Consider the following 20,533-nt stretch of genomic DNA (forward strand, 5'->3'; position numbering starts at 1 on the left):
CCAGAGGAAATGAGAAAATTCAACCTGGTTGAAAATTTCCAGAAAAAATGAAAAACATATATTTTTAATTAACTTGTAGCTGCCTCTGTGATAATCATTGCCCCCCGTTTTCACATCATCTGAGCTCCACTGTTTTATGTTTTCTATTGTCTGTCCTTGTTGCGCCCATATGCCTCCAGGTTCTGAGGAGCAAGTTACATATCAGTAAAGTAAAGTAAACAGATTAGCAGAAAATAATTACTGCACAGACATCGTTCACAATGGCCTAAGACTGTAGCCTATGTGTTTGCACCTAACTTTGACATTTCCCACCTGTTAAATGTCAGGAGACACCTACAAGTTAGAGAGCAATGATAATTAGCATGTCTTTGGGCAGGGCAATGATCTGTGTGGTGCTTGAAAGCCCAGCCAATATTCTTCTGTGCCACCATTGCTCTGGGAATTGGACTAATCACTGAACATGGAAGCAAGGAAATCCTACAAGTCCTGGCCCTGCCACAGAAACTCAGATGTCATCACCCAGAGCTCAGAAGGCTACTCGTGCCCCCAAAACTAAAACCTGACCTGACACCAAAGCTCCCCTGAAAGCCACCTGCCAAGCCTGCACCAGTGGCAGGAAAGAACAAGGTGCTTGGCATTGAACTTCATAAGTGCTATTGGGCCGCTAAACTCTCCCCTTATGTCCTTCAACTTGCTCCATTGTGTTGAGCATACATTCTTCGTTCATTATCTTATGGTATGCTATTGGGTTTCACACAGCTGGTCTCTTTAGTGTGTGCACAATCTTGCCCATTCTGCCTCAGTGTGGTGTGGTCATTGTCTTCTCTCTCTCTTTTTCTCTATCTCTCCCTCTCTCTCATTTTTCTCCCTTCCTCTTCCTGTCTCTAAATTACTGCAATGTGTTCTGCTATAGGGTGATGTGGTAATATATCATCATATAGTATTTTGTAATATACTTTTCTTTGCAGAAGCCACCCAAGAGTCGGCCATCACTCATCTGGATAAGGTGTATATTATCAGCCCATTGAGTGAAAGTCATTATTGATAACTGAAAGCACTTCCCAGGCAATATAGTTGTATTTTGTTTAAACATTTGATCACTTTTGAAAATAATGATCAGTGGTGCAAGTGAGAGAACGTTGATGATCAGACAACAAGGAGGGCCTTCGTATTCTTCTGAGGACCACCATACTTGCCTTAGTGCCTGCAAGGTTAGAGGGAGACCCTGTTGAGCTTTGTAAGAATATAATGCATTCTTGCAGAAGCAAAGGCAGTGCCTGTAGTCCACTGTGGCCCTCTTCTCCTCCAGTCCACCCCAGCCCCATCCCCTAGAGCAGTAGAGTGTCTTTTATCAGCCATCAACTTTCCCTTCAATTAATTTCAATTGCATTATCAGCTACCCTGGATATTACCCACTATGAACTCGCATCTAATCAGGATTACAGAGAAATCAATCTGCGGAATAAGCACTTATCCATGTTTCAAATTTTCAAACCACTACTCAACATTCTCACCTCTCCTACTGTTAGGTATCGCACGGGGACTTGGTGTCTATGGCAGCGACGGGGCATTTCGGCATTGGTTTGGAGTCGACATTCCCATTGCAAGATGGCGTTGGCAGTGGTCAATCTGGCACAAACAGGAACTTCCAGTTCAGGTTCGCTCACAATGACAGAACGCCGTCACAGAGGAGGATTTAACACCTAATGTCCTGGGCTGCCTGTGCTTGATTAGCGTAAGTTTCGCTTTACGTCCTATGATGAATCCAAATATGTCATCACTCCTTTCTCTGTGGTAACCTTCCCTCATGTGGCCAGGGTGAGGTAGATGCTCTGATCCAAACCCTGGGTGCCGGCTATATGAGGGAGAATCACATTGGGGAGGTGATCCTCGGGAAGAAGACACAGCATCGTTGGAGGAAGACATACTGTTTTCCTTTTGAGGCTAGTCCTTCCCTTCCACAGGCCCTGATGGCCTATTGTAATACTCTCCCTCAACCATTTGCCTATTCCACCTCCAGTGTTTCTCCACGTGACATAGGGAACAATATATCCACGACTGGAGCAAAGAAGAGGTAGGAAGTGGTAATGATTAACCCCAATAAGGTCCAACATCAGCTCACCCAATATCACATGTTAAATGCACTTAGGAGCATCAACATGAACCCTTGTGACTATCTAACATATAGCTTTTGTGACTTTAAAGCTACTGAACTTATAAAACCAAACCTTCTCAGTAATACCAGCTTTTCTGTCCAAAGGTATGGAAAGGAAGAGCACTGACTACCCTTTCCATAAGCACCATACTGGGACGAGCAAGAGGGATTGGGTAGTGCAGAACAAGTAAAGCCACACACACAACAAGCATTCTAGTGTTTCCTGGCACACACCTGTGCCCAGGAAATGTAAGCAGCTCAAACCAAGAGATATTGGCAGCTGCTGTGGTGACTGGCGAGTGAGAACTGAACCTCGCTGTGAAGAGCGGAGAACCGTAGAGGCAGAACCAGCGTGGAGAAGCCAAGTGGCTCGTAGACGGAGAAAGGAGCTGCAGAGGTAAGAACCGCTGTGGAAATTCCAGGAGCAGGTGAGGGACTCCTGGGCATTCGCAGATGGAGAAAAGCAGTACAGCACTTACCGAAGCCAAGAGGAAAGTAGGCGTGTCCAGAAGAAGTCACAGTGGACCAGCAAATGGAGAGAAGGTGGCCGCAAGGAGAAAGCAGACTGGGAGCCTTCATTTGCAGACAGCGAGAGAAACAAAGCCAATGGAAGGCCGGTGAGTACACCCAAAGCAGAGGGGACACTGAGGCATATCGGCAAGCATTCCGAGTGCAAATACATGGAAAACAAGTACAAGTGGAACCTAGAACGTTCTTCTCTGACTAACATTTAGTTTGAATCATTTATTTTTTATGAGCACTTTCTCGAACCTTCTAAGGTTAAAGACATCTCCCTTTTCACCTTTTAGTATAATATATAGTGTGAGCGTCAGAATAGAAAGTTTTGACACAGGATAGTTTTGTTTTGACATCCTGACACAGACCGATCCTTCGTTTTTGGTTTAGGTAGGGAAATTCCATTTAGAGCAGGGTCAGAGAGAACTTTTCCCAACCCCTTTTCTTTGAATACAAGTCTTTAACCAAAAGTATGCCAAACCTGTGTCCGACCTTCATTTCTGACTCATCACACACCCCCTTCCATTCATTCTGATACTGCTTCTTCCTTGCACTTCCATGCTCTGCTCTCCTGCTTATTCCTCGACCCGCCAATCCATGTTCCTCCTTACCTGCTGGATCCCACTTCCCAGTTTTGCTATAACCAGAAATCGCTTTGCAGTGTTGCTGCATTGGCTTCTCCACCCTGTGTCAGTGCTGCTACTGGACATCCACTCTCCCCTCTACTTCGCTGGTGTATATTTCATCTTGCCATACCTCCAGAGCCCTGCTGTAGACACCATCTTTATTTCATCTCTCCACACCTCCGGAGCCCTGCTGTAAACAGCATCCTTCTGGATTATCCCCATCGGGGTTTTCGCATGGAGGACTGGCTCCTCTCTTTGGGGTGACCAGATTAGCAGTTTGCCTGCTGGGATGGTGGCTTCCTCAGAGCGAAGACCACAATCACCACAAACCATCGCCAACAATTACCAGTGAGACCGGCTGTTGACAACTACATGCTAATTATACCCCTGATACTTTGACACTGTTGACCATCTCTCCCTCTTCCAAACCCCCTCCTTCCTTGACTTAAATTGCACCATACATATGTACAAGGGGACCTCTAGTAGAAAACACTCCAGGGAAAGAAAGTAATGCCAAAAAAAGGAGCGTACACCAAGCAAGAAGTAACACAAATGTATTGGACCCAAACAGCTGGGAAGCACGGTTCCGGCAGCCCTGTGGAACTGAACTGAATTAAATTAGCTGTCAACGCCGCTCACTGTGGCAAAACATTTTATACCAGATTTGCCAAATTACCATACAATATTTTAGTTACATTTTTAAAGCAGGTCAAAAGAGAGGATTGGTGCGACTACGACAGTCCCCTATATCCAAATATATGTTGAATGATCCAAACCGGGTGATACCATTTTTGACCACAGTTACATTAACACCCCTCGTGATGTCACAAACCTTTCCACACCGCCCCTCAATTATGTGATTGTGCTGAAGAGTCAAAAACATTTGGTTGCCATTGGTTGGCAATAGCTAATATACAAAATAGCTTGAGATGACACAGAGTCTGGACAATGATGTGCGGCCATGGACATCAGCGAGGATGCTGCACAATGGGGCTCCCTAGGGACACCAGAACCCCTCTCCAGTGATTGGCTCCCCCTCCCGCACCCCATAATCCCAACCCCAAAGCTTTGGCTCTCCATATCCCTTCTCACGCCTCGCTGTCATGTGTAGTCTGACCACGTTTAAGCAGAAATTTAAAACGTATTTGTTCAGGTAAGGTGTTGCCCGGTTGTTGGCCTGGAAAGTTTGAGTGTTTGTTTGTCGTCTCTGCTTACAGACTTATGTTGTTTGTTTGAGATCCTGTGCTGAGCAGAGCATCTGTATGTCTCCGGTCCCCCTGGTGCGTGTTACAAAGAAATTAACATAAGCGTGGCTGGAGTTAATTAATTAACTGCGTTTAATTTCTGTTTTTATGCCAAGTGAAATGGATATCCCAGCCCCTTTGATGAGTAGCAATTACCCTTGAGATGGATGGGGAGGCAGATTTTATTCATACATCAATAATCAAAACAACTCAAGTAGTTTGGAAAAAGGAAGTCTGTTTTAATGTCAATTATCTAAAACAGGGTGTACAACGAACATCAGCACTTGCTCGATCCTCTTACTCCACGAATCTTACAAAAAACAGAGTTTATATTAAGCACAATCTTCATCAGTGGCGTATTGACCTGCGTCATTACCAACGTCATCCTCTGTGGCAAACACAAAAACCTATTGAGGGAAGTGATAGGCTCTAAGTGAATATCTAAGTATAAGTTCCATATCAGTATAGAACAGTGAAGGAAAGGGATACTTAACATCAGGTGGGGCAAATAAGCCCTCCCCTTAATATGGCCACTATGAACGTCACTAAATACACAATGTCCCATTGGCAACGTAAACTATAGGACCCTTAATTACACGGTCCTCTACAATTAGTTGGCTTCTAACCCCCGTCAGTACTTTTCCACCTACGTCTACCAGCTTGCAGACTGTACATCCAGGTTCTAGTGAGATCATTTTAACACTAGCTTCCCACCAAATAGCAAATCAATCCATCGTCACTTCAATGGTCCAGTGTCAATAAGGGCTTTGAAGCCTGGCCTTGAGTTTGTACTGTGCTCTGAGAAATGTTAAGAAGTGTGGGCACACACTGGCCTCGTGCATAGGTGTGACCACCTCGTTCTTCCAACTTCATTCTTCCACGTGACTGGAGACCATGGAATTGAGCCTTTTAGTGTATTAAAATACTATTTTCTAATAGTCCTCTGACGTCTTTTGTTTTGATCAAGCCTTCTGAACAGGAGTTTCTGTTCTTTCACACAAAATGTATCCAATGTCAGTTCACTCCAGTTTGGTAAGACCTTGGCTTCTTTGGCTCATCCAACTCCTTCTGCTGAGATTCATTTTGTAATTCAATTTGCTTTCTAACTGTGACACACTGAAATGAGGCCTTCTTGCTAATGTCCAGCACTGCTTATAATGCGTAGTGTAAACATCCATCCTTTACTCGTCCATATGCATATATATATATATATGGATATATATATATATATATATATATAGGCGCTTGCCGCAAACTTTTTACTATAAAACTAGCATCAAGATTACTCTGTCTGCTTGCATTTCTTTTGCATCTGTACGCGTATAAACTAGCTTTAATATCTTCATCTGGTTCTAATGCATAAGCCTTTTCACCTTGATCCCAAGATATGACATATCCTTGATATGTTCTTGATGCCTGACAGAATATCTGAATTCTCTGGTCTCTGCATCTCTTCTTCAGACGTCAGCTCGATTTTGTGTGACGTCACCACTCATCTTTTCCATTTATCTGCTCTGATTCTTCAGGAATCTCATTCAAATGGCCATCATATTTTCTTGTATGCAGGTACGGTTTTCTCAATGGGTACCTTGCCTCCCAGATCTTCTTAGGTATTGGGACTTTCACTGGTACTGCACAGAGTCCATACTCTGTTCTTTGTCTGTTCAACTGCTCTGTGTATGTCTCATACTCTGGTTTCCAACAGACAGGTTATATGGGCAGGGCGGTTGGAGTGGGGGTACTTGGCTCCTCCTCTACACTCCCCCCTCTGGGTGATTCATCGACCACCTTCTCATCATCCTTTACATCCAGGTACCTTCCTCTGCAAAATAGCTTTTTAGGGACTCATATCTTTATGACTCCTTTAAGGCATCCCGCTGATTTCACATGCTCATTGTAACTCCATGCCATGAGCATGCTGACCTTCACAAAATCTCTGATTTCTTCATCTGTCAGGTCTCTGGCTTTCCATCCTGCCTCAACATTGATCATGGTCTTCATCTCTAAGGCTTTCTTTGCTGTCTTCTTGCACTGTGAGATTATTATATTGATCACACAGAATCTAAGCAACACAAACACTATCAGGGCCAAGAAACTTGAACATGTCTGCCATCCATTGTGGAACTCAAGAAAATAACGATCCAAACCAGCTATCATCAGCAATGTCTTCCACTTTGTCTTTCATCTGGCCATGGAGTTTCGTCAGCATGTCTATGGCCTCTGTCAAGGTTCCATTCTCGTCATCATGAGAAGGTATAAATGTGCAACATGATTCCCCAATTTTTTCACAAACAACTCCATCCATAGCTGTGATCATGTCCAAAACGTATCTATTCTGGAGAGTCATCAGTCTTATGGCTATCATCTCTTCTCTGATTGCATTGAATCCCTTTATTGTAGTGTTAATTGTCTGCAGCAATTCACACCTGGTTATCTATAACCACTTGGTGTTTGCTCCAATCTGGATTCTCGGCATGAAGATCAACGTGAACACTGAAGAAGTATGGCTAAACAGTCTGTGCTCATACGGGATAGAGTCAAAAGCTTCTATTGATTTGGCTGAGAAATAGTTCTCCCTCTTCATCCTCTTTATCAACTCCACAGATCTCTTCTTCCTCAGGTGAGCATCTGCTTTTGGAAAACTGTCAAGATTCAGATCACTCTTTGGAATCACTAATGCTGGAAAATGGACATTCACCAGTGTGCATATTCCTCCCCAGTCTTTAAGTAACTTCATGAATGCCTTGGATCCAAAAGCCCATAGTGATCCATAATTACTGCTGTCCCAATGTTCATTCCTGGTGCTTCAAATATTCAACCATGTTTCTGGTTCCCTCACATTTTTCTTGTTCCATTATTTCTGAAACGCAGCTTTGAACTCTCCAAAGGCACTATCTGCAAGGGTCCTCCTCTGTCTTCGACACATGTCAGTAGCCTTGCAAGTTTCGGCCATAAAGGTTTCCACAACATTTGTGCATTTTCAAACGTTGCCTGGTAGTTACCCATTATTACCCAGTCTCTGGAGATCACCACACCTTCTTCCCAGCCATCTGTTGATAGGACAGTTCCCCAAATCTGCATCTGGCCTCTGCTCTTCCATCTACGAATGTCTTCTGCAGACTTTCCTGGAACTTCCAGTTTTTTATTCACTTCTTGTCTGATTCCAGTTCCTTTTACTTCAGGCTTCTCATATCTGATGACATGATTCCTAGTCTGACCTTTGTTCCTTATCTTTATGTATTGAATATAGTCATCTTCATCTGGATCTGTCCATTCAGTTGCCCATTTGAGAGAGGCTGTTCAATCCATGACTTGGCCTCTTATACTACAGAATGCTAAATGCACTATGCAGTGTGCAGTTAGGACATCTATTTCAATAGCTATGAAGATTTTCAACTTCCTCATGCTGTATGGCATGAGTGCACATACAAAGCATTTCTCCTTTGAAGTTCTTCTAACAACTTCCTTCATATGTTGATACTATATGTTATTTCCCAAGTGTGCCCTGCTATCCAGGTAATCATTTAATTCATAATTATCTTCCTGGGAGCTTCTTTTAGGCCTCATTCTTTTCATGTGAACGTCTATAATCATACCATGAAGTGTACCAGCATAGCCTCTTCCAGATGGCCTTATTACAGGAACATCCATCAGTGCTCCCTGTATAGCAGATGCTTCAGCAAGTTTCATCCTCTCAACATTCCCTTTAGGCATAAAAATATCTTGCAAAATCTCCATGTGTGACTGTATTTTGGGGATTATCTTTGGTTCATTTAATACAGGACCAGGTGTATTAGCATGCATTAATGGTGTAGGTCCACCCTCTAACAACCCTTTGTCTTGCCGACTTGCCACGCCTGTCTCTGAAGTCCAAAAAGAGTTTCTGAGACACATTTTGTATGTGAATGAATAGTAATGGCACTTATCTCAGGCTCAGGCAATTTATCATCTTTCTTTGGGAGAGAAATGACTACATAGGGTCTGGGCTGCCTAGTAGTTGCCACGTTTACATTTTCCTTCTGCTCAGGAGCATGCACAGGAGTCTTAGATCCATTTGCACAAATGTAGAATGCTGTGCGTACAGTCAGTGAAAGCAGTACGATTATGAACACAATGCAAGTGTAAATGACACAAAGGTAAGTTACTTTACAACATCTACTTCATGAACACTGTAAATGTGTCATGATCCCTGCTTCCAAAAGGTCAGGGTTTTCCCAACTCCCTTGGAAGCAGATTCATAACACAGGTTCCGAGTGCCAACCAGTCCCAATTGGGACCTTTTGGACCCAGTCCTGGCGCCAGTGGCACCAGGCTCATAAATATGCCCAGTCCCAGCGCTGGAAGCGCCGGGCTCATAATGCTTGGGTGGACTTACCTGCAGCAGACCATGCTGCTTACTTGCCTGCCAGTTGAGCCTCTGATCCTCTTCTGTTTGGAACTACTTTTCCTGTTGGGTGGGGCAGGAGCCACTCCCTAGGTTCAGAACACTGGAACTCTTCTGGAAAGCAGGAACTCTTTTCTTACCTAGGCGTGGCTGTGGAAGGAGACACCTAAGCACTACAGGAGGCTATTTAAACCACACCCGATGGATGAATCTTGCTTTGCGTTATTCTGCATCCTCTGCAGCAGAACGCTCATCGTGTCTTCTGCATCTGATCCTGGGCCTAAGGAAAAAGGCTTACCATCCTGAATCCAGTCTTCAGCAACACCTATAAAGACAAGAAAGAACAGGTTAGCATTACGGTCTTCAGTGACAGCTCTTCACTTACCTGGGCCATCGGCTGTCACCAACGCCTCGCGCTGCATTCTGAAAGACAAAGGCTTACCTACTCTTCGTGCGCTCTGGAGGTCTTCACGCTGCATTCCGGCATCTGAAAGACAAAAGCTTACCAACTCTTCGCACGCTCCGGAGGCCTTATGCGCTGCATCCCGCATCTGAAAGACAAAACAAGGTGCGTTTAAAGACATTGGGGAACTTTAATACTCACGTGCCATTACTCCTTTCCACATCTAACCCAGTGGGTATTCCGGCACCCTGCAGCCGCTCCCAACTTGTACCTGCAAAATAAAAAGACAGTTAGAGCGCATCGTGAAGCAGGCAACAAGCGCTTACTTACGTGCTTCCAGGCGCTTCTATTCATCACACGGGCTCCATCTTCAACTCACTTCAGCCCATCATCCACCATCGCCGGAACCCTGCAAAACAAGAGACATCATTACTAAAGACTTTAAAGACATTAGAATTACTCGAAACTTACCGTTCGTGCAGTAAACGACGGACAGCAGTCCTCTGAAGTCAAGAGGCCTGCTCCCCTTATCCAGTGAAGAAACTGGTTACAGCACCCTGTCCCGAGGCAGATGGAGAGCACGGCGTTCACTTACCTAAGACATCTTACCCTTCGAGTCAAACATACAGTGCACAGAGGTCCAGCCCAAAGAGCCAGCCGTGTGTTACACATCACCTTTGAAGATACGGTATACGCCCAGTCAAGACCGGCGCCTCTACGGGAATCAGGTGAGCGTTACAGAACGCAAAGCCTACCACAAAACTCCCGTCCAGGCGCTATGGAAACCTTGGATACCGACCAACTAGCCCAGTTACTTGGGGAACTAAGGGCAGAAGTGCATGCAGCCCGTCAGGAAACGAACGCTCTAAGAAGGGAACTGATTATTTCCAAGGAGCAAACAGATGATCTCGCTAGACAATTGCTACAGTCATAAGCCGGACAGACCCCGTTACCCGCATCTGGGGGAAATCTTCCTTCTACATCCTCTATGAATCCAGTGCAGATCAACCTACCTGGGAATGTACCTCTGGCTCCGCCCGAACGATTTTCTGGTGACCCAAAGAGGTTTGCAGTATTTATCAATCAGTGCCGGTTGCATTTCTTATGCCGGCCAGCAGCCTTTCCAACTGATCAAGCTAAAGTAGCTTTCGTGCTTTCCTACCTTAGTGGCAATGAGGCAGACTGGTCGATCCCTCTAGTAAATCAAGATGATCCGGTACTCCATGATTTTCAAGCTTTTCAGCTCAGTATGGAAAAACTGTTCGCAAGACATTCACAGGGGCAGGCCTTGGACAATGAGCTTCTTTTGTTGCGACAAGGTAATCAAGACCTTTTGGCTTATATTGCGTCTTTCAACAGACTGATAGTGGAAACTCAATGGCCTGAGGACAAAAGGATTACGCTGTTTTATAGAGGTCTACGTGGAGAGCTCAAAGATGTGTTAGCCCAAGTAGTGAATCCCCCACAAGATTGTTCGGACTATATAGACTTAATCGTTCAAATAGATCACAGACTGCAGAACAGGAAGGCCGATCGTTCCAAGTTTGATGCTCGAGTATTTTCCGAACCGCCAACTCCTTCCAAAGGAGTAGACTCCGGGGAACCCATGCAAATAGGGGGTCTGAAAGGTCCTCTAACACCAAAGGAGCGGGAAAGGAGAAAACAGTTGCAATTATGCCTCTATTGCGGAAACTCAGGGCACTTTCTTCGAGACTGTCCGGTGAAACCTGCTAAGAAGGCAGTAGGAGCTGCAGTTACCAAAGTTACAAACTCTGAGCAGGGAAACGACCTCGCCCGACAAGAATAGAGGTCCTCTTGCCGAGCGTGAAAACCAGTTCCGTGACCTCGCATTTCGTGATACCTATGGTCCTCATTAGCCCTGATAATCCGGATCGATTACATGCAATTGAAGCTTACGTCGACAGCGGTGCCATCGGCAATTATGTGGATCATGAAATGGTTTTGAGGATGAATCTAACTCTTTGTCCCAAGGCTGTAAAGGACGTCATTACTACGGTGGATGGTACGGAGATAGCCTCCGGGCCAGTAACGCATACCACTCAAGAAGTGACGCTAATAAGTCAAGATGGACACCATGAGAAGATCGTGTTCGATGTGATCAAGGCCCCTCAGTTTCAGATTATTCTAGGAATACCTTGGTTAGAGAAACACAATCCTCTGATCGATTGGCGAGCAAGAACGGTCCAGTTTCCAGAATTTGTCTCTACTTGTCACCCTCCACCTGGTGTTGCACTGGCAGCAATTTCTTCAGAGACTCCCCAGTTACCTCCCGAATACCTAGAATACCAAGATGTTTTCCGGAAGGATCAGGCTAACTCTCTACCTCCTCATAGGTCTTATGACTGCCAGATAGACCTGATACCTGGATCTACTCCTCCTTGTAGTAGAATGTATGCCCTCACCGCGCCTGAGAACCTTCACCTTCGACAATACCAGGATCAATACCTGGCAAATGGGTTTATTCATCCTTCCAAGTCCCCTGCTTCTTCAGCTTTGTTCTTCATTCCAAAAAAGGAAGGAGACCTTAGAACTTGTATAGATTATCGCTCCCTGAACCAGATCACCGTTAAGAATAGATATCCGTTACCTTTGATCCCTGAACTCCTGGACCAAGTCAGAAAAGCATGCATATATACAAAGCTGGATCTTAGAGGAGCTTACCACTTGGTACGAGTAAAAGAGGGCGATGAATGGAAGACGGCCTTTCGCACCAAGTATGGGCTATTTGAATATCAGGTCATGCCCTTCGGACTTTGCAATGCCCCGGCCGCCTTTCAATATTTTATGAACGATGTCCTCAGAGAGCTCATAGATGTGTGTGTTGTTGTTTACATTGACGACATCCTCGTTTATTCTTCATCGGAATCTGAACATCGGAAACACGTGAAAATGGTCCTCGAAAGATTGCGTCAACACAAACTTTTCGCTAAGTTGGAAAAATGAGTTTTCAACGTGACTGAAGTTGAATTCTTGGGATTCATATTATCACCTGGCGGAGTGCGTATGGATTCAAAGAAGGTCGATGCAGTTCTCAAATGGCCATCACCATCCTCCGTAAAAGGTGTGCAAAGCATGTTAGGCTTCGCTAACTTTTACCGCAGGTTTATCCCCGAATTCTCTCGAATAGTCCAGCCCATCACTGCCTTGTTAAATTAAAACAAACGTTTTGAATGGTCTACCGAGGCGGAACAAGCTTTCCAGGATTTGAAGACTAAATTTATCTCTGCACCAATCTTAAAACACCCTCGCCCCGAACTCCCCTACATCGTGGAAACTGATGCTTCAAGCCTTGCCATGGGGGCAGTTCTATCACAAAAGGACCTGGTAACCAATCAGTTGCATCCCGTGGCATTTTGGTCCCGCAAATTCTCACCTCCTGAAATCAATTACACGATTACTGACAAGGAACTTCTGGCTATCAAGTCTGCCTTTAAGGCTTGGCGGCATTATCTGCTGGGGGCCCGACACACCGTTACTGTGATTACGGATCACCGAAACCTGCAATATTTGAAAACCGCAAAAGCCCAATCCTCTAGACAACTCCGTTGGGCATTATTCTTTGCCGAGTTTGACTTCATAATTACCTATCGACTTGGTACAAAAAACGGTAAAGCTGGTGCCCTTTCTCGGATGGGAGTGGAAGAACACTTGATCAACCCTAAACCTGTACCAATCATTCCCGAACAAAGAATTCTGGGTGTAATCGCCACACAATCCATAGAGGAAGTTAAGGATAAAGCCAGGCAACTTGTAACTCCAGCAGACATACAGAATTGGCATCTGCAAGGAAAGGACTTTGCAGTAAAGGAGAACTTATTGTATTTCCAAGAAAGATTATACCTACCCAGCACAGATTTACAGAAAGAAGTAATCTCTTGTTATCACAATTCTTTAATGGAAGGACATCCCGGTATAGCCAAGACCTCAGAAAAGATCAAGCACTACTTCTGGTGGCCGTCTTGGAAAAAAGATATCAGAGACTTTATAATGTCCTGTGGAGTATGCGCCCAAAACAAGAGTCAAAAGGAAAGACCAGCAGGCCTCTTACGCCCTATTGACATCCCACCTCGCCCTTGGCATACGCTTTCTATGGACTTCATCACCGATCTACCTCCATGCTCCGGATACAATACGATTCTAGTAATCGTGGACTTATTCTCCAAGATGGCGCATTTCATTCTGCTCAAAGGCTTGCCAACAGCAGCAACTCTGGCCCGAGAATTTCTCGAAAACATCGTCCGACTGCACGGTTTTCCTTCGGTTCTAATTTCGGATCGAGGTAGTCAATTTATTTCTCATTTTTGGCGAAGTTGCTGTCGGTCGGCTCAAATTGATGTGAGACTATCGACCAGTCACCACCCTCAGACCGACGGACAAACAGAGAGGACCAATCAAACTATGGAACAGTATTTACGCTGCATGCTGCAACAAACTGAAAAAACTTGGAAAGACATCCTTTGGATAGCCGAATATGCCTACAATAACTCTGTCCATTCGGGAACTGGGAAAACCCCGTTTTTTCTTTTGTACGGCAGTCACCCTCGAACCTCAGAGTTGGATCCCCTCCAAGATCTTGAAACACCAGCAGTAGACTACCTGCATTCTACAATCACCCAAGCCTTTAAGGAAGCTGTTTCTCACCTTCAAAGGGCTAAAGAACAATACAAGAAAGGAGCAGATCAACATCGGAAGGAAGCCCCTCAATATCGAGTAGGGGATCAAGTCTGGTTATCCACCAAATATCTACCTCTAAAAGGGCCACGCACATTCAACCCAAGATACCTTGGTCCCTATTCCATCACTACCATAGTAAACCCAGTAGCGGTCAAGTTGGACTTGCCCCCGCACATGAAGATACATCCGGTCTTCCACGTCTCTCTATTAAAACCCGTGCAACCTCAAACCCGACTAACTAAATCTCCAAAACCTATCCTAGTTGATGGCGAACTCGAGTTTGAAGTCAAAAGCATTCTGGACTCCAAGATCTCCAAATCTAAACTATTTTACCTAATTGACTGGAAAGGCTACGGCCCCCAAGAGAGATCCTGGGAACCTGGTGAATATGTCCACGCTCCTCGCCTAATCAAAAGATTTCACCGAACATTTCCTGACAAGCCAAAACCCCCGGAGAAGCCCGGTTTGGGAGGGGCCTTGAGGGGGGGTACTGTCATGATACCTGCTTCCAAAAGGTCAGGGTTTTCCCAAATCCCTTGGAAGCAGATTCATAACACAGGTTCCGAGTGCCAACCAGTCCCAATTGGGACCTTTTGGACCCAGTCCTGGCGCCAGTGGCACCAGGCTCATAAATATGCCCAGTCCCAGCGCTGGAAGCGCCGGGCTCATAATGCTTGGGTGGACTTACCTGCAGCAGACCATGCTGCTTACTTGCCTGCCAGTTGAGCCTCTGATCCTCTTCTGTTTGGAACTACTTTTCCTGTTGGGTGGGGCAGGAGCCACTCCCTAGGTTCAGAACACTGGAACTCTTCTGGAAAGCAGGAACTCTTTTCTTACCTAGGCGTGGCTGTGGAAGGAGACACCTAAGCACTACAGGAGGCTATTTAAACCACACCCGATGGATGAATCTTGCTTTGCGTTATTCTGCATCCTCTGCAGCAGAACGCTCATCGTGTCTTCTGCATCTGATCCTGGGCCTAAGGAAAAAGGCTTACCATCCTGAATCCAGTCTTCAGCAACACCTATAAAGACAAGAAAGAACAGGTTAGCATTACGGTCTTCAGTGACAGCTCTTCACTTACCTGGGCCATCGGCTGTCACCAACGCCTCGCGCTGCATTCTGAAAGACAAAGGCTTACCTACTCTTCGTGCGCTCTGGAGGTCTTCACGCTGCATTCCGGCATCTGAAAGACAAAAGCTTACCAACTCTTCGCACGCTCCGGAGGCCTTATGCGCTGCATCCCGCATCTGAAAGACAAAACAAGGTGCGTTTAAAGACATTGGGGAACTTTAATACTCACGTGCCATTACTCCTTTCCACATCTAACCCAGTGGGTATTCCGGCACCCTGCAGCCGCTCCCAACTTGTACCTGCAAAATAAAAAGACAGTTAGAGCGCATCGTGAAGCAGGCAACAAGCGCTTACTTACGTGCTTCCAGGCGCTTCTATTCATCACACGGGCTCCATCTTCAACTCACTTCAGCCCATCATCCACCATCGCCGGAACCCTGCAAAACAAGAGACATCATTACTAAAGACTTTAAAGACATTAGAATTACTCGAAACTTACCGTTCGTGCAGTAAACGACGGACAGCAGTCCTCTGAAGTCAAGAGGCCTGCTCCCCTTATCCAGTGAAGAAACTGGTTACAGCACCCTGTCCCGAGGCAGATGGAGAGCACGGCGTTCACTTACCTAAGACATCTTACCCTTCGAGTCAAACATACAGTGCACAGAGGTCCAGCCCAAAGAGCCAGCCGTGTGTTACACATCACCTTTGAAGATACGGTATACGCCCAGTCAAGACCGGCGCCTCTACGGGAATCAGGTGAGCGTTACAGAACGCAAAGCCTACCACAAAACTCCCGTCCAGGCGCTATGGAAACCTTGGATACCGACCAACTAGCCCAGTTACTTGGGGAACTAAGGGCAGAAGTGCATGCAGCCCGTCAGGAAACGAACGCTCTAAGAAGGGAACTGATTATTTCCAAGGAGCAAACAGATGATCTCGCTAGACAATTGCTACAGTCATAAGCCGGACAGACCCCGTTACCCGCATCTGGGGGAAATCTTCCTTCTACATCCTCTATGAATCCAGTGCAGATCAACCTACCTGGGAATGTACCTCTGGCTCCGCCCGAACGATTTTCTGGTGACCCAAAGAGGTTTGCAGTATTTATCAATCAGTGCCGGTTGCATTTCTTATGCCGGCCAGCAGCCTTTCCAACTGATCAAGCTAAAGTAGCTTTCGTGCTTTCCTACCTTAGTGGCAATGAGGCAGACTGGTCGATCCCTCTAGTAAATCAAGATGATCCGGTACTCCATGATTTTCAAGCTTTTCAGCTCAGTATGGAAAAACTGTTCGCAAGACATTCACAGGGGCAGGCCTTGGACAATGAGCTTCTTTTGTTGCGACAAGGTAATCAAGACCTTTTGGCTTATATTGCGTCTTTCAACAGACTGATAGTGGAAACTCAATGGCCTGAGGACAAAAGGATTACGCTGTTTTATAGAGGTCTACGTGGAGAGCTCAAAGATGTGTTAGCCCAAGTAGTGAATCCCCCACAAGATTGTTCGGACTATATAGACTTAGTCGTTCAAATAGATCACAGACTGCAGAACAGGAAGGCCGATCGTTCCAAGTTTGATGCTCGAGTATTTTCCGAACCGCCAACTCCTTCCAAAGGAGTAGACTCCGGGGAACCCATGCAAATAGGGGGTCTGAAAGGTCCTCTAACACCAAAGGAGCGGGAAAGGAGAAAACAGTTGCAATTATGCCTCTATTGCGGAAACTCAGGGCACTTTCTTCGAGACTGTCCGGTGAAACCTGCTAAGAAGGCAGTAGGAGCTGCAGTTACCAAAGTTACAAACTCTGAGCAGGGAAACGACCTCGCCCGACAAGAATAGAGGTCCTCTTGCCGAGCGTGAAAACCAGTTCCGTGACCTCGCATTTCGTGATACCTATGGTCCTCATTAGCCCTGATAATCCGGATCGATTACATGCAATTGAAGCTTACGTCGACAGCGGTGCCATCGGCAATTATGTGGATCATGAAATGGTTTTGAGGATGAATCTAACTCTTTGTCCCAAGGCTGTAAAGGACGTCATTACTACGGTGGATGGTACGGAGATAGCCTCCGGGCCAGTAACGCATACCACTCAAGAAGTGACGCTAATAAGTCAAGATGGACACCATGAGAAGATCGTGTTCGATGTGATCAAGGCCCCTCAGTTTCAGATTATTCTAGGAATACCTTGGTTAGAGAAACACAATCCTCTGATCGATTGGCGAGCAAGAACGGTCCAGTTTCCAGAATTTGTCTCTACTTGTCACCCTCCACCTGGTGTTGCACTGGCAGCAATTTCTTCAGAGACTCCCCAGTTACCTCCCGAATACCTAGAATACCAAGATGTTTTCCGGAAGGATCAGGCTAACTCTCTACCTCCTCATAGGTCTTATGACTGCCAGATAGACCTGATACCTGGATCTACTCCTCCTTGTAGTAGAATGTATGCCCTCACCGCGCCTGAGAACCTTCACCTTCGACAATACCAGGATCAATACCTGGCAAATGGGTTTATTCATCCTTCCAAGTCCCCTGCTTCTTCAGCTTTGTTCTTCATTCCAAAAAAGGAAGGAGACCTTAGAACTTGTATAGATTATCGCTCCCTGAACCAGATCACCGTTAAGAATAGATATCCGTTACCTTTGATCCCTGAACTCCTGGACCAAGTCAGAAAAGCATGCATATATACAAAGCTGGATCTTAGAGGAGCTTACCACTTGGTACGAGTAAAAGAGGGCGATGAATGGAAGACGGCCTTCCGCACCAAGTATGGGCTATTTGAATATCAGGTCATGCCCTTCGGACTTTGCAATGCCCCGGCCGCCTTTCAATATTTTATGAACGATGTCCTCAGAGAGCTCATAGATGTGTGTGTTGTTGTTTACATTGACGACATCCTCGTTTATTCTTCATCGGAATCTGAACATCGGAAACACGTGAAAATGGTCCTCGAAAGATTGCGTCAACACAAACTTTTCGCTAAGTTGGAAAAATGAGTTTTCAACGTGACTGAAGTTGAATTCTTGGGATTCATATTATCACCTGGCGGAGTGCGTATGGATTCAAAGAAGGTCGATGCAGTTCTCAAATGGCCATCACCATCCTCCGTAAAAGGTGTGCAAAGCATGTTAGGCTTCGCTAACTTTTACCGCAGGTTTATCCCCGAATTCTCTCGAATAGTCCAGCCCATCACTGCCTTGTTAAATTAAAACAAACGTTTTGAATGGTCTACCGAGGCGGAACAAGCTTTCCAGGATTTGAAGACTAAATTTATCTCTGCACCAATCTTAAAACACCCTCGCCCCGAACTCCCCTACATCGTGGAAACTGATGCTTCAAGCCTTGCCATGGGGGCAGTTCTATCACAAAAGGACCTGGTAACCAATCAGTTGCATCCCGTGGCATTTTGGTCCCGCAAATTCTCACCTCCTGAAATCAATTACACGATTACTGACAAGGAACTTCTGGCTATCAAGTCTGCCTTTAAGGCTTGGCGGCATTATCTGCTGGGGGCCCGACACACCGTTACTGTGATTACGGATCACCGAAACCTGCAATATTTGAAAACCGCAAAAGCCCAATCCTCTATACAACTCCGTTGGGCATTATTCTTTGCCGAGTTTGACTTCATAATTACCTATCGACTTGGTACAAAAAACGGTAAAGCTGGTGCCCTTTCTCGGATGGGAGTGGAAGAACACTTGATCAACCCTAAACCTGTACCAATCATTCCCGAACAAAGAATTCTGGGTGTAATCGCCACACAATCCATAGAGGAAGTTAAGGATAAAGCCAGGCAACTTGTAACTCCAGCAGACATACAGAATTGGCATCTGCAAGGAAAGGACTTTGCAGTAAAGGAGAACTTATTGTATTTCCAAGAACGATTATACCTACCCAGCACAGATTTACAGAAAGAAGTAATCTCTTGTTATCACAATTCTTTAATGGAAGGACATCCCGGTATAGCCAAGACCTCAGAAAAGATCAAGCACTACTTCTGGTGGCCGTCTTGGAAAAAAGATATCAGAGACTTTATAATGTCCTGTGGAGTATGCGCCCAAAACAAGAGTCAAAAGGAAAGACCAGCAGGCCTCTTACGCCCTATTGACATCCCACCTCGCCCTTGGCATACGCTTTCTATGGACTTCATCACCGATCTACCTCCATGCTCCGGATACAATACGATTCTAGTAATCGTGGACTTATTCTCCAAGATGGCGCATTTCATTCTGCTCAAAGGCTTGCCAACAGCAGCAACTCTGGCCCGAGAATTTCTCGAAAACATCGTCCGACTGCACGGTTTTCCTTCGGTTCTAATTTCGGATCGAGGTAGTCAATTTATTTCTCATTTTTGGCGAAGTTGCTGTCGGTCGGCTCAAATTGATGTGAGACTATCGACCAGTCACCACCCTCAGACCGACGGACAAACAGAGAGGACCAATCAAACTATGGAACAGTATTTACGCTGCATGCTGCAACAAACTGAAAAAACTTGGAAAGACATCCTTTGGATAGCCGAATATGCCTACAATAACTCTGTCCATTCGGGAACTGGGAAAACCCCGTTTTTTCTTTTGTACGGCAGTCACCCTCGAACCTCAGAGTTGGATCCCCTCCAAGATCTTGAAACACCAGCAGTAGACTACCTGCATTCTACAATCACCCAAGCCTTTAAGGAAGCTGTTTCTCACCTTCAAAGGGCTAAAGAACAATACAAGAAAGGAGCAGATCAACATCGGAAGGAAGCCCCTCAATATCGAGTAGGGGATCAAGTCTGGTTATCCACCAAATATCTACCTCTAAAAGGGCCACGCACATTCAACCCAAGATACCTTGGTCCCTATTCCATCACTACCATAGTAAACCCAGTAGCGGTCAAGTTGGACTTGCCCCCGCACATGAAGATACATCCGGTCTTCCACGTCTCTCTATTAAAACCCGTGCAACCTCAAACCCGACTAACTAAATCTCCAAAACCTATCCTAGTTGATGGCGAACTCGAGTTTGAAGTCAAAAGCATTCTGGACTCCAAGATCTCCAAATCTAAACTATTTTACCTAATTGACTGGAAAGGCTACGGCCCCCAAGAGAGATCCTGGGAACCTGGTGAATATGTCCACGCTCCTCGCCTAATCAAAAGATTTCACCGAACATTTCCTGACAAGCCAAAACCCCCGGAGAAGCCCGGTTTGGGAGGGGCCTTGAGGGGGGGTACTGTCATGATACCTGCTTCCAAAAGGTCAGGGTTTTCCCAAATCCCTTGGAAGCAGATTCATAACACAGGTTCCGAGTGCCAACCAGTCCCAATTGGGACCTTTTGGACCCAGTCCTGGCGCCAGTGGCACCAGGCTCATAAATATGCCCAGTCCCAGCGCTGGAAGCGCCGGGCTCATAATGCTTGGGTGGACTTACCTGCAGCAGACCATGCTGCTTACTTGC

Source organism: Ambystoma mexicanum, chromosome 1q (genome assembly GCF_040938575.1).
Source record: "Ambystoma mexicanum isolate Mex_15411 chromosome 1q, UKY_AmexF1_1, whole genome shotgun sequence".
In the NCBI taxonomy this organism is placed as follows: domain Eukaryota; kingdom Metazoa; phylum Chordata; class Amphibia; order Caudata; family Ambystomatidae; genus Ambystoma; species Ambystoma mexicanum.